Raw genomic sequence first — 13,877 nt, 5'->3', positions numbered from 1 at the left:
CCTCTCTGGTAATTTCTTAGGCAAGGTGGCACAGTGAGCATTAACATCCAGTATTCTCATGTAAAATTAACCTTATTAATCAACACTAAAACGGGTGGGGGCTGTGAAACCGTGACAGAGTGTGCAGTTCCGCTACTGGCCTGAAGGGGTCAGTGTTTCTCTTTTGAGAGGAGTGAAGGCTGGCTGGCTGGCTCACTCACTGACTGTTAGCTAACCCCAGATGGGTACCAATTTCAATTACAGGAGCCTATTGATTTATTGACTGTATTAACATTTGGCATTCTCCCATAATCCCAGTTCTCCTTGTTGTCTGCTTGCTGTACAATGTCGAGAGGGAGTGGGAGTTTGGACGAGAAGAGTTCTGTGAAGTGTTCATTATGAACTAGGTTCTGCAGTAGAGGGAAAAGGGTTTTGTGAGATCAAATAAACCCTCAACTGTAACCTTGAGAGTGTAGAGAGTACAATTCATAGAACCAAAACCAAAGAAACAACTTTAGGGGTGTATGAGGACCTAAGAAACTAAGAGACGTGTAATATCCCTGAATGGAGTGTACAGTACTTCATAGTATTGTAATATCCCTGAATGGGGTGTACAGTACTTCATAGTATTGTAATATCCCTGAATGGGGTGTACAGTACTTCATAGTATTGTAATATCCCTGAATGCGGTGTACAATACTTCACAGTATTGTAATATCCCTGAATGGGGTGTACAGTACTTCATAGTATTGTAATATCCCTGAATGGGGTGTACAGTACTTCACAGTATTGTAATATCCCTGAATGGGGTGTACAGTACTTCATAGTGTTGTAATATCCCTGAATGGGGTGTACAGTACTTCATAGTATTGTAATATCCCTGAATGGGGTGTACAGTACATCACAGTTTTGTAATATCCCTGAATGGGGTGTACAGTACTTCATTGTATTGTAATATCCCTGAATGGGGTGTACAGTACTTCATAGTATTGTAATATCCCTGAATGGGGTGTACAGTACATCACAGTTTTGTAATATCCCTGAATGGGGTGTACAGTACTTCATAGTATTGTAATATCCCTGAATGGGGTGTACAGTACTTCATAGTATTGTAATATCCCTGAATGGGGTGTACAGTACTTCACAGTATTGTAATATCCCTGAACGTGGTGTACAGTACTTTATAGTATTATAATATCCCTGTGCGTGGTTCTGAATTCCGTGGCCTCCAGGACTCCAACTTAGTTTGGGATTTGGGGATTTTGTTATATTGTTTATCTGGCACTGTGTGGTGGTTGGCGGTTGAAAAAGCTACAAGGACAAAAACCCACAGAATTAAAACAACAGCAGAAGAATTCACACTCTATATCCATCCTCCCCCTTTTTCTGCTGTCAATTTTCCTTTTTCAGGTCAGTGCTTCTGGGAGAAGGAGAGCGGGAGAGAGTGAGAGAACGAGCGAGAGAGGCAAATTGAGATGGCTGGAGCCAAATCCCCTGGTGTAGCCCTGGTGTCAGTGAAGCAGCCTAAATAACCTATTTCATTAGGTGAGTAATGATCCCTGATGGATATTGACAGGCTGACTATGATGACTTTGTAGCTGAATATCAGTAATTAGGTTTCAGAGCAGCGCCTGGCTGGGCAGTGGAGGTAAGGTCATATTGATCTCCCCAGTCAGAGTGGAGGCTACATGACAGAGAACTGAACAGAACAGGATGTCAATGGAGAGTAGCCTGATGTCTCTCTCTCTCTCTCTCTCTCTCTCTCTCTCTCTCTCTCTCTCTCTCTCTCTCTCGCTCTCTCTCGCTCTCTCTCTCTCTCGCTCTCTCTCTCGCTCTCTCTCTCTCTCTCTCTCTTTCTCTCTCTCCTCCACCCCCTCCCTCCATCCCTCAGTAGTTTATGAATTCTCCCAGCAGCTCAGAGAATAGAACAGAGTAGAACCAATCAGAGAGACCAGGTCAATCTTACTTAATGGGAATTCCTGGCATCTCCATAACACCGCAAATGGCCCCCCTGCTGTGTCCCAAATGGCACCCTACACCCTATGGCCCAAAAGTAGTGCACTAGCTATATCGGGAATAGGGTGCCATTTTGGACACCAACCCTTCTCCCCTTACCCCATTAGGATCAATCTACCAAATTGCAAACTATATAAAAGGTACCTAGGCCCTCTGATCAATTCATGAGAGATCTCTTAAATCCATGCACACATTAGGGAACTAAAGGGCTTTGGAGCAGACTAAATTCAACAAAAAAAGAAACGTCCTCTCACTGTCAACTGCGTTTATTTTCAGCAAACTTAACGTGTGTAAATATTTGTATGAACATAACAAGATTCAACAACTGAGGCATACACTGAACAAGTTTCACAGACATGTTGTTACGTTGGTCGTAATAAGGAGACCAAGGTGCAGCGTGGTAGGCGAACATTCTTTCCTTTTTCCTTCAAAACAACAAAATACAAAAAAACAAACGTAAAGTTCTGCAGGCTACACAGTACCTAACAAAAACAAGACCCCACAAAAACCCAGTGGGAAAAGGTTGCCTAAATATGGTCCCCAATCAGAGACAACTAAAGACAGCTGCCTCTGGGAACAATATCAGGCCAACAAAACCGTGACTCGTCAGTGAAGAGCACTTTTTGCCAGTCCTGTCTGGTCCAGCGACGGTGGGTTTGTGCCCATAAGCGGCGATGTTGTTGGTGATGTCTGGTGAGGACCTGCCTTACAACAGGCCTACAAGCCCTCAGTCCAGCCTCTCTCAGCCTATTGCAGACAGTCTGAGCACTGATGGAGGGATTGTGCGTTCCTGTTGTAGCTTGGGCAGTTGTTGCCATCCTGTACTTGTCCCGCAGGTGTGATGTTCGGATGTACCGATCCTGTGCAGGTGTTGTTACACGTGGTCTGCCACTGCGAGGATGATCAGCTGTCCGTCCTGTCTCCTTGCAGCATGCCTAAGGCATGTTCATGCAGATGAGCAGGGACCCTAGGCATCTTTCTTTTGGTGTAGAAAGGCCTCTTTAGTGTCCTAAGTTTTCATAACTGTGACCTTAATTGCCTACCGTCTGTAAGCTGTTAGTGTCTTAAGGACCGTTCCACAGGTGTATGTTCATTAATTGTTTATGGTTCATTGAACAAGCATGGGAAAAAATGTTAAAACCCTTTACAATGAAGATCTGTGAATTTTTTGGGATTTTTACGAATTATCTTTGAAAGACAGGGTCCTGAAAAAGGGACGTTTCTTCTTTTGCTGAATTTAGTTCTTAATGCTTTTTGCTGACTGCTGGCTGGTTGGGGCTCGGGCTCTGTACAAGTGTAAATGTATAATTTAGGCAACACAAAGAAATCAATGCGGCATCTTTAGTTTATTTGATTTGCGGCATTAGAGAACAACTCCCTGCGTTGTATAATTACACACACACATGCTTGGGTAATTGTTGTGTTGCGGTGTCGATGGTAAACACACACAAGCACACTCACACAGTCGATACACAAACATAGTGTGGATGGTAAGCAGGCTGCGTTGCTCTGTAACGATGGGCCTGCTGCTGTCGGAATTGTGGGGAACTCGGATCCTAACCTTTACTCTCGTGGGTTTGCTTTAAAACAATGATTTATATTCACATTAGATGACTGATAGGGGGCGCTGTGTTGAAGCCACCGTGCCTCCATCTTGGCTCTCCCTCCTCATTGTGTTAAAGCCACCGTGCCTCCATCTTGGCTCTCCCTCATCATTGTGTTAAAGCCACTGTGCCTCCATCTTGGCTGTCCCTCCTCATTGTGTTAAAGCCACCGTGCCTCCATCTTGGCTCTCCCTCATCATTGTGTTGAAGCCACCGTGCCTCCATCTTGGCTCTCCCTCATCATTGTGTTAAAGCCACCGTGCCTCCATCTTGGCTCTCCCTCATCATTGTGTTGAAGCCACCGTGCCTCCATCTTGGCTCTCCCTCATCATTGTGTTGAAGCCACCGTGCCTCCATCTTGGCTCTCCCTCATCATTGTGTTAAAGCCACCGTGCCTCCATCTTGGCTCTCCCTCATCATTGTGTTGAAGCCACCGTGCCTCCATCTTGGCTCTCCCTCATCATTGTGTTAAAGCCACCGTGCCTCCATCTTGGCTCTCCCTCATCATTGTAAAACATGTTTCGATAGCTATAGAAAGGCATTAATTGACGTGTACATTCATTTTTTGTCACGTTTATTCTATTACTTTCAGCTTAATGCATTCCATTCCATTATATTACGTGAGCAAATTTTTTGTGAATTTATAGAAAAACATTTTCCTTCAAATATACTTTTTGGAGATGACTAATGTTACTGTCCCCACTACAACAACAAAAAATATTTAAATACATGTACTTTTCTCCTTGAAACATTTTATTGAAATAATGTAGAATTCCATTCAATCCTATGGAGGATTGCTTCTTCTGCGGTGTGCCAATATGGGCGACCGTTGGCTTCAATGCCTCTCACTGGCCAATACAGCATCAGAAATCCAGGGTTTATATACATCACTGGTTTAAACCCTGGGTGTGTGATAGGGTTCTGTGCTCTACAGCACAGCATTACCAGATAGCCTCTGTACTGTCAGGTCTTCCACTTAAGTCCGGTGGCTGGGTGCGGTGACTGTGTGCGGTGTCTGTCTGTCTGTCTGTCTGTCTGTCTGTCTGTCTGTCTGTCTGTCTGTCTGTCTGTCTGTCTGTCTGTCTGTCTGTCTGTCTGTCTGTCTGTCTGTCTGTCTGTCTGTCTGTCTGTCTGTCTGTCTGTCTGTCTGTCTGTCTGTGTGTGGGGGGTGTGTGTGGGGGTGTGTGTGGGGGTGTGTCTGTGTGTGTGTGTGGATGTCTTGGCTCAGAGAGAGAGAGCAGGATTATTACATCTATAAAAGCAATCCTTTTAAGAGCCTTTCAGCTCAACTGTGATGTTTTCATATGGCTGGGCCACTAAGGTGTGTGTGTGTGTGTACACATATATATATATACTGTATGTGTGTGTGATGTTTTCATATGGTCAGTCATCTAAAGACCTGTGCTATAAACCATAAAGTCCTTCCTCTCCTCGTCAGTCCCTCTCATCACCTCCTCCTAACCTAATGATCTTGGAGGACAGTTCTCTATTCCTACACTAATCATCCTCCATTGAATGGGACCAGGTAGATAAAGGAGGACAGAATGAATGTAATTTTCTTTTCATTTGTTATGAGACGCACCTCCTCCTCTTTTTGTTCCATTGCTGTGGAATGAGAAGCGCTTGAGTGATCATAGAACGTAGTCATCACTAAATGTGAGAAGACACGGTCAGAAAGCCTGGGGCAGAGAGGAGAGATAGGACGAAGAAAGACAAGAATCTATTTTCACTACAAGGCCCCGGTGAGTTCCTTCTCTAGATTTATCTCGCCTCCATAATGTCATCCTATTCCCTATGTAGTGCACTACTTTTGACCAGGGCATGTCGGGCTTTGGTCAAAAGTAGTGCACTGTACAGGGGAAAGGATGCCATTTAGGACGTACCCTAAGACAAGAGTTCAATCAGAGGGATTGATGTTCACTGCTAAACTATGTGGAGTCGAGTCAAGGCCTATTTCTCCAGGCGTTGTTGTGTAACCAATGTACCTCCTGTCTATCTACTTAGCAGGTAACAAACGGCACCCTATTCCCTTTAATATAGTGCACTACTTTTGACCAGGGACCATAGGGTAGTGCACTATGTAGGGAATAGGGTGCCGTTTAAAACGTAGACACAAAGTGCAAAACACACCTAATTGGAATTCATGTTCAGATAAGAAGAAACACACCCAAGCTAATGTCGTTTGCTGTCGGCACTGCATGCTCTGAAGGACCGACTGTGCCTTTCCAGCCACACTATCTTAATATCAGGCAGCTTTCACCCTTCACAGACACACACAGTGCTTGTAATTGTGTGGGTGTGAGTGTGTTTGCATGTGTGAGTGTACGAGAAGCTAGGGGCTGTGATTGGCTTGGGGGTCCCACCTAATGGCAGGCTTTGGTTCGGCGGGCTAATTGATGGCGAGGCGGTGTGACTTTGGGGCGTGCTGTCACTGTCCCCTCCTCATTATGGAGGCTATTGATTGGTTGCATTAGCTGATTGACAGCTAACATGTGTCTTGACATCATACCCCCCTCACTCGTTGCCTCACCTGCTCTGTGTCTCTCTGTCTCTCTGTCTCTCTGTCTCTCTGTCTCTCTGTCTCTCTGTGTGTCTCTGTGTCTCTGTGTCTCTGTGTCTCTGTGTCTCTGTGTCTCTGTGTCTCTGTGTCTCTGTCTCTCTGTCTCTGTCTCTCTGTCTCTGTCTCTCTCCCACTCCCACTTCCACCTCTCTCTACCCTTATTAAGATTCCGCCGGCACCACAGTAGCCAATCAATGCCCCCCCCCCCCCACCCCCACTTTCCTTAACAAGACACTCCACTTCCTGAGATTCTCTAAGGAAAATCAGGATATTGGGGACAAAGGGAGAGAGGAGGGAGGGGAGATGAAGAGGAGAGCTGGATAGATGAAGAGGAGAGGTGGATAGATTAAGAGAATAGGAGAGGTGGATAGATGAAAAGAAGAGGAGAATATTTGAAGAGGAGAGGAGGATAGATGAAGAGGAGAGGAGGATAGATGAAGAGGAGAGGTGGATAGATGAAGAGGAGAGGTGGATAGATGAAGAGGAGAGGTGGATAGATGAAGAGAAGGGGAGAGGTGGATAGATGAAGATGAGATAAGAGGTGGATAGATGAAGAGAAGAGGAGAGGTGGATAGATGAAGAGGAGAGGAGAGGTGTGATAGATGAAGAGGAGATAAGAGTTGGATAGATGAAGAGGAGACGAGGATAGATGAAGAGGAGAGGTGGATAGATTAAGAGGAGAGGTGGATAGATGAAGAGGAGAGGTGGATAGATTAAGAGGAGAGGTGGATAGATGAAGAGGAGAGGTGGATAGATGAAGAGGAGAGGAGAGGTGGATAGATGAAGAGAAGAGGAGAGGGAAAGATGAAGAGAAGAGGAGGGGTGGATAGATGAAGAGGAGAGGTGGATAGATGAAGAGGAGAGGTGGATAGATTAAGAGGAGAGGAGAGGAGAGGAGGAGAGGTGGATAGATGAAGAGGAGAGGAGGATAGATGAAGAGGAGAGGAGAGGTGGATAGATGAAGAGGAGAGGAGGATAGATGAAGAGGAGAGGAGGATAGATGAAGAGGAGAGGAGGATAGATGAAGAGGAGAGGAGATGAGGATAGATGAAGAGGAGATAAGAATTGGATAGATGAAGAGGAGAGGAGAGGCGGATAGATGAAGAGGAGAGGAGAGGTGGATAGATGAAGAGGAGAGGAGAGGAGGATAGATGAAGAGGAGAGGAGAGGAGGATAGATGAAGAGGAGATGAGAGCTGGATAGATGAAGAGGAGAGGAGAGGAGGATAGATGAAGAGGAGATAAGAGTTGGATAGATGAAGAGGAGAGGTGGATAGATGAAGAGGAGAGGAGGATAGATGAAGAGGAGAGGAGGATAGATGAAGAGGAGAGGAGAGGTGGATAGATGAAGAGGAGAGGAGGATAGATGAAGAGGAGAGGAGAGGTGGATAGATGAAGAGAAGAGGAGAGGTGGATAGATGAAGAGAAGAGGAGAGGAGGATAGATGAAGAAGAGAGGAGAGGAGGATAGATGAAGAGGAGAGGAGAGGAGGATAGATGAAGAGGAGAGGAGGATAGTTGAAGAGGAGAGATTGATAGATGAAGAGGAGAGGAGGATAGATGAAGAGGAGATGAGGATAGATGGAGGATAGATGAAGAGGAGAGGAGAGGTGGATAGATGAAGAGGAGAGGAGGATAGATGAAGAGGAGAGGAGGATAGATGAAGAGGAGATGAGGATAGATGAAGAGGAGAGGAGGATAGATGAAGAGGAGAGGAGGATAGATGAAGAGGAGAGGAGAGGTGGATAGATGAAGAGAAGGGGAGAGGTGGATAGATGAAGAGGAGAGGAGAGATGGATAGATGAAGAGGAGAGGTGGATAGATGAAGAGGAGAGGAGAGGTGGATAGATGAAGAGGAGAGGAGAGGAGGATAGATGAAGAGGAGAGGAAATGAGGATAGATGAAGAGGAGATAAGAATTGGATAGATGAAGAGGAGAGGAGAGGTGGATAGATGAAGAGGAGAGGAGAGGAGGATAGATGAAGAGGAGAGGTGGATAGATGAAGAGGAGATAAGAGGGAAAGATGAAGAGGAGAGGAGAGGTGGATAGATGAAGAGGAGAGGAGAGGTGGATAGATGAAGAGGAGATAAGAGGGAAAGATGAAGAGGAGAGGAGAGGTGGATAGATGAAGAGAAGGGGAGAGGTGGATAGATGAAGAGGAGAGAGAGATGGATGATGAAGAGGAGAGGTGGATAGATGAAGAGGAGAGGAGAGGTGGATAGATGAAGAGGAGAGGAGAGGAGGATAGATGAAGAGGAGAGGAAGAGGATAGATGAAGAGGAGAGGAGGATAGATGAAGAGGAGAGGAGAGGTGGATAGATGAAGAGGAGAGGAGAGGTGGATAGATGAAGAGGAGAGGAGAGATGGATAGATGAAGAGGAGAGGAGAGGTGGATAGATGAAGAGGAGAGGAGAGGTGGATAGATGAAGAGGAGAGGAAATGAGGATAGATGAAGAGGAGAGGAATTGGATAGATGAAGAGGAGAGGAGGATAGATGAAGAGGAGAGGAGAGGTGGATAGATGAAGAGGAGAGGTGGATAGATGAAGAGGAGATAAGAGGGATAGATGAAGAGGAGAGGAGAGGTGGATAGATGAAGAGGAGAGGAGAGGTGGATAGATGAAGAGAAGGGTGAAGAGGAGGATAGATGAAGAGGAGAGGAGAGATGGATAGATGAAGAGGAGAGGTGGATAGATGAAGAGGAGAGGAGAGGTGGATAGATGAAGAGGAGAGGAGAGGAGGATAGATGAAGAGGAGAGGAAATGAGGATAGATGAAGAGGAGATAAGAATTGGATAGATGAAGAGGAGAGGAGAGGTGGATAGATGAAGAGGAGAGGAGAGGAGGATAGATGAAGAGGAGAGGTGGATAGATGAAGAGGAGATAAGAGGGAAAGATGAAGAGGAGAGGAGAGGTGGATAGATGAAGAGGAGAGGAGAGGTGGATAGATGAAGAGGAGATAAGAGGGAAAGATGAAGAGGAGAGGAGAGGTGGATAGATGAAGAGGAGATAAGAGTTGGATAGATGAAGAGGAGAGGTGGATAGATGAAGAGGAGAGGAGGATAGATGAAGAGGAGAGGAGGATAGATGAAGAGGAGAGGTGGATAGATGAAGAGGAGAGGAGAGGAGGATAGATGAAGAGGAGAGGAAATGAGGATAGATGAAGAGGAGATAAGAATTGGATAGATGAAGAGGAGAGGAGAGGTGGATAGATGAAGAGGAGAGGAGAGGAGGATAGATGAAGAGGAGAGGTGGATAGATTAAGAGGAGAGGTGGATAGATGAAGAGAATGGGAGAGGTGGATAGATGAAGAGGAGAGGTGGATAGATGAAGAGGAGAGAGGATAGATGAAGAGGAGAGGAGGATAGATGAAGAGGAGAGGAGAGGTGGATAGATGAAGAGGAGAGGAGGATAAATGAAGAGGAGAGGAGAGGTGGATAGATGAAGAGGAGAGGAGAGGTGGATAGATGAAGAGAAGAGGAGAGGAGGATAGATGAAGAAGAGAGGAGATGAGGATAGATGAAGAGGAGATAAGAGTTGGATAGATGAAGAGGAGAGGAGAGGAGGATAGATGAAGAGGAGAGGAGAGGTGGATAGATGAAGAGGAGAGGAGAGGTGGATAGATGAAGAGGAGAGGAGAGGAGGATAGATGAAGAGGAGAGGAGAGGTGGATAGATGAAGAGGAGAGGTGGATAGATGAAGAGGAGAGGTGGATAGATGAAGAGGAGAGGAGAGGAGGATAGATGAAGAGGAGAGGAGAGGAGGATAGATGAAGAGGAGAGGAGAGATGGATAGATGAAGAGGAGAGGTGGATAGATGAAGAGGAGAGGAGGATAGATGAAGAGGAGAGGAGGATAGATGAAGAGGAGAGGAGAGGTGGATAGATGAAGAGGAGATAAGAGTTGGATAGATGAAGAAGAGAGGTGGCTAGATGAAGAGGAGAGGAGAGAAGGAGAGGTGGATAGATGAAGAGGAGACGAGGATAGATGAAGAGGAGAGGAGAGGAGGATAGATGAAGAGGAGAGGAGAGGAGGATAGATGAAGAGGAGAGGTGGATAGATGAAGAGGAGAGGTGGATAGATGAAGAGGAGAGGAGGATAGATGAAGAGGAGAGGAGATGAGGATAGATGAAGAGGAGATAAGAGTTGGATAGATGAAGAGGAGATAAGAGTTGGATAGATGAAGAGGAGAGGAGGATAGATGGAGGATAGATGAAGAGGAGAGGAGAGATGGATAGATGAAGAGGAGAGGAGATGAGGATAGATGAAGAGGAGATAAGAGTTGGATAGATGAAGAGGAGAGGAGGATAGATGAAGAGGAGATAAGAGTTGGATAGATGAAGAGAAGAGGAGAGGTGGATAGATGAAGAGGAGAGGAGAGGGAAAGACAAAGAGGAGAGGAGAGGTGGATAGATGAAGAGGAGAGGAGAGATGGATAGATGAAGAGGAGAGAAGAGGTGGATAGATGAAGAGGAGAGGAGAGATGGATAGATGAAGAGGAGAGGAGAGGTGGATAGATGAAGAGAAGGGGAGAGGTGGATAGATGAAGAGGAGAGGTGGATAGATGAAGAGAAGAGGAGAGGTGGATAGATGAAGAGAAGGGGAGAGGTGGATAGATGAAGAGGAGAGGAGAGGTGGATAGATGAAGAGGAGAGGTGGATAGATGAAGAGAAGAGGAGAGGTGGATAGATGAAGAGAAGAGGAGAGGTGGATAGATGAAGAGAAGGGGAGAGGTGGATAGATGAAGAGGAGAGGAGAGGTGGATAGATGAAGAGGAGAGGAGAGGTGGATAGATGAAGAGGAGAGGAGAGGAAAGGAGGATAGATGAAGAGGAGAGGAGATGAGGATAGATGAAGAGGAGAAAAGAGTTGGATAGATGAAGAGGAGAGGAGAGGAAAGGAGGATAGATGAAGAGGAGAGGAGAGGTGGATAGATGAAGAGGAGAGGAGAGGAAAGGAGGATAGATGAAGAGGAGAGGAGAGGAGGATAGATGAAGAGGAGATAAGAGGTGGATAGATGAAGAGGAGATAAGAGGTGGATAGATGAAGAGGAGAGGAGAGGAGGATAGATGAAGAGGAGATAAGAGGTGGATAGATGAAGAGGAGAGGAGAGGAGGATAGATGAAGAGGAGATAAGAGGTGGATAGATGAAGAGGAGATAAGAGGTGGATAGATGAAGAGGAGAGGAGGATAGATGAAGAGGAGAGGAGGATAGTTGAAGAGGAGAGGTGGATAGATGAAGAGGAGAGGAGAGATGGATAGATGAAGAGAAGAGGAGAGGGAAAGATGAAGAGAAGGGGAGAGGTGGATAGATGAAGAGGAGAGGAGAGGAGGATAGATGAAGAGAAGGGGAGAGGTGGATAGATGAAGAGGAGAGGAGAGGAAAGGAGGATAGATGAAGAGGAGAGGAGCGGAGGATAGATGAAGAGAAGAGGAGAGGAGGATAGATGAAGAGGAGATAAGAGGTGGATAGATGAAGAGGAGAGGAGGATAGATGAAGAGGAGAGGAGGATAGTTGAAGAGGAGAGGTGGATAGATGAAGAGGAGAGGAGAGATGGATAGATGAAGAGAAGAGGAGAGGGAAAGATGAAGAGAAGGGGAGAGGTGGATAGATGAAGAGGAGAGGAGAGGAGGATAGATGAAGAGAAGGGGAGAGGTGGATAGATGAAGAGGAGAGGAGAGGAGGATAGATGGAGGATAGATGAAGAGGAGAGGTGGATAGATGAAGAGGAGAGGTGGATAGATGAAGAGGTGAGGAGAGGTGGATAGATGAAGAGGAGAGGAGAGGAGGATAGATGAAGAGGAGAGGAGAGGTGGATAGATGAAGAGGAGAGGTGGATAGATGAAGAGGAGAGGAGAGGTGGATAGATGAAGAGAAGAGCAGAGGAGGATAGATGAAGAGGAGAGGAGATGAGGATAGATGAAGAGGAGATAAGAGTTGGATAGATGAAGAGGAGAGGTGGATAGATGAAGAGGAGATAAGAGGGAAAGATGAAGAGGAGAGGAGAGGTGGATAGATGAAGAGGAGATAAGAGTTGGATAGATGAAGAGGAGAGGTGGATAGATGAAGAGGAGAGGAGGATAGATGAAGAGGAGAGGAGGATAGATGAAGAGGAGATGTGGATAGATGAAGAGGAGAGGAGAGGAGGATAGATGAAGAGGAGAGGAAATGAGGATAGATGAAGAGGAGATAAGAATTGGATAGATGAAGAGGAGAGGAGAGGTGGATAGATGAAGAGGAGAGGAGAGGAGGATAGATGAAGAGGAGAGGTGGATAGATTAAGAGGAGAGGTGGATAGATGAAGAGAATGGGAGAGGTGGATAGATGAAGAGGAGAGGTGGATAGATGAAGAGGAGAGAGGATAGATGAAGAGGAGAGGAGGATAGATGAAGAGGAGAGGAGAGGTGGATAGATGAAGAGGAGAGGAGGATAGATGAAGAGGAGAGGAGAGGTGGATAGATGAAGAGGAGAGGAGAGGTGGATAGATGAAGAGAAGAGGAGAGGAGGATAGATGAAGAAGAGAGGAGATGAGGATAGATGAAGAGGAGATAAGAGTTGGATAGATGAAGAGGAGAGGAGAGGAGGATAGATGAAGAGGAGAGGAGAGGTGGATAGATGAAGAGGAGAGGAGAGGTGGATAGATGAAGAGGAGAGGAGAGGAGGATAGATGAAGAGGAGAGGAGAGGTGGATAGATGAAGAGGAGAGGTGGATAGATGAAGAGGAGAGGTGGATAGATGAAGAGGAGAGGAGAGGAGGATAGATGAAGAGGAGAGGAGAGGAGGATAGATGAAGAGGAGAGGAGAGATGGATAGATGAAGAGGAGAGGTGGATAGATGAAGAGGAGAGGAGAGGAGGATAGATGAAGAGGAGAGGTGGATAGATGAAGAGGAGAGGAGAGGAGGATAGATGAAGAGGAGAGGAGGATAGATGAAGAGGAGAGGAGAGGTGGATAGATGAAGAGGAGATAAGAGTTGGATAGATGAAGAGGAGAGGTGGCTAGATGAAGAGGAGAGGAGAGAAGGAGAGGTGGATAGATGAAGAGGAGACGAGGATAGATGAAGAGGAGAGGAGAGGAGGATAGATGAAGAGGAGAGGAGAGGAGGATAGATGAAGAGGAGAGGTGGATAGATGAAGAGGAGAGGTGGATAGATGAAGAGGAGAGGAGGATAGATGAAGACGAGAGGAGATGAGGATAGATGAAGAGGAGATAAGAGTTGGATAGATGAAGAGGAGATAAGAGTTGGATAGATGAAGAGGAGAGGAGGATAGATGGAGGATAGATGAAGAGGAGAGGAGAGATGGATAGATGAAGAGGAGAGGAGATGAGGATAGATGAAGAGGAGATAAGAGTTGGATAGATGAAGAGGAGAGGAGGATAGATGAAGAGGAGATAAGAGTTGGATAGATGAAGAGAAGAGGAGAGGTGGATAGATGAAGAGGAGAGGAGAGGGAAAGACAAAGAGGAGAGGAGAGGTGGATAGATGAAGAGGAGAGGAGAGATGGATAGATGAAGAGGAGAGAAGAGGTGGATAGATGAAGAGGAGAGGAGAGATGGATAGATGAAGAGGAGAGGAGAGGTGGATAGATGAAGAGAAGGGGAGAGGTGGATAGATGAAGAGGAGAGGTGGATAGATGAAGAGAAGAGGAGAGGTGGATAGATGAAGAGAAGGGGAGAGGTGGATAGATGAAGAGGAGAGGAGAGGTGGATAGATGAAGAGGAGAG

General features: G+C 46.1%; 1 protein-coding gene across 3 annotated transcripts in view; it reads right to left on the bottom strand.

Moving 5' to 3' along the window:
* Positions 1-13,877, bottom strand: part of LOC106592156 (neuroligin-3) — a 558,014-nt gene that overhangs the window by 2,337 nt on the left and 541,800 nt on the right. The window lies entirely within an intron of this gene.

Source organism: Salmo salar, chromosome ssa09 (genome assembly GCF_905237065.1).
Source record: "Salmo salar chromosome ssa09, Ssal_v3.1, whole genome shotgun sequence".
Taxonomy (NCBI): domain Eukaryota; kingdom Metazoa; phylum Chordata; class Actinopteri; order Salmoniformes; family Salmonidae; genus Salmo; species Salmo salar.
Note: the sequence above shows the minus strand (reverse complement) of the source record. Positions and strands in the feature narration are given on the sequence as shown.